We start from the raw sequence: 1041 nt of genomic DNA, 5'->3' as shown, positions 1-1041 counted from the left end.
GTGTTCGGAAAAAAAAAAAAAAAAAAAAAAAAACAAAAAAAAAAAAAAAAAAAAAAAAAAAAAAAACAAAAAAAAAAAAAAAAAAAAAAAAAAAAAAAAAAAAAAAAAAAAAAAAAAAAAAAAAAAAGAAAAAAAAAAAAAAAAAAAAGAAAGAAAAAAGCCTTTCTAAGGAAGCCCTTCCAGTGGAGAAACCTGGTAAAGTTGCGCCTCGTTAGGGTGCTAATCCTAACACTGACTAAGCTGTTCACCATAAAACACATCACAATTTCTGTGTGCTGCGATTTTTTTTTCCGCCCCTGCTGACAGAAATAATTTCCTGTGTATAAAAAGCTTCCTAAAGTTATTGAAAGTGAAACACAAAAACATTATAGGTATACATTTGAGTTGAGTTTCCACTTTCATTCTCAGTGTGTCCTAAATGTATTAATTTTCTTTATATAATATTATTAAAACACCACTTAACTGTCTCATTCCTGCCTCTAGTTCATTGTCAAGGAGACTTGTGCAGTCAAAGCTCTCACTGAACAACCTTTTCTGAGCTCCCACAGTATTTGTATAGTCATAGCCAGCACTCTAACTAACTCAATGACTCCTCTTATAGACTTATTATATTAAATGATGTAATTTGTTTGAAGCATCTTGCTGCAGAGTGTCATACGCCCATACATCTGCCACATCTCTGTCTTCATTTATAACCGGTTTCTCTGGACCTTTTCAGGAATTGTAGCTTTAATATGATGGGAGCTGGCTGAATAATCCTTTAAAAGAGCAATATGTTTAAATACATACACACAGATTGGGTGTTTATAGACACAGTCCACTCAGATCAAATGTATGATCACATCCTCATCTGTTACATGGAGGTCAATAGAAAGCTATCAAATAAGAGAAAAGCATGTAATTCTACATTGTTGTCTATTAACACATCCTTTGTATCAGTACCCTTGAATATAGTCACTCAATCACTTTCAGAACCTCCTGACTCTCGTTCATTATCTGTAAGTCTCTAGCTCTTGCTTGCACACTCTCTCTCTCTCTCTC

Source organism: Morone saxatilis, unplaced genomic scaffold (genome assembly GCF_004916995.1).
Source record: "Morone saxatilis isolate NCDOM2014 unplaced genomic scaffold, NCSU_SB_2.0 Contig4, whole genome shotgun sequence".
Classification (NCBI taxonomy): Eukaryota; Metazoa; Chordata; class Actinopteri; family Moronidae; genus Morone; species Morone saxatilis.
This window is presented reverse-complemented; position numbering follows the sequence as displayed.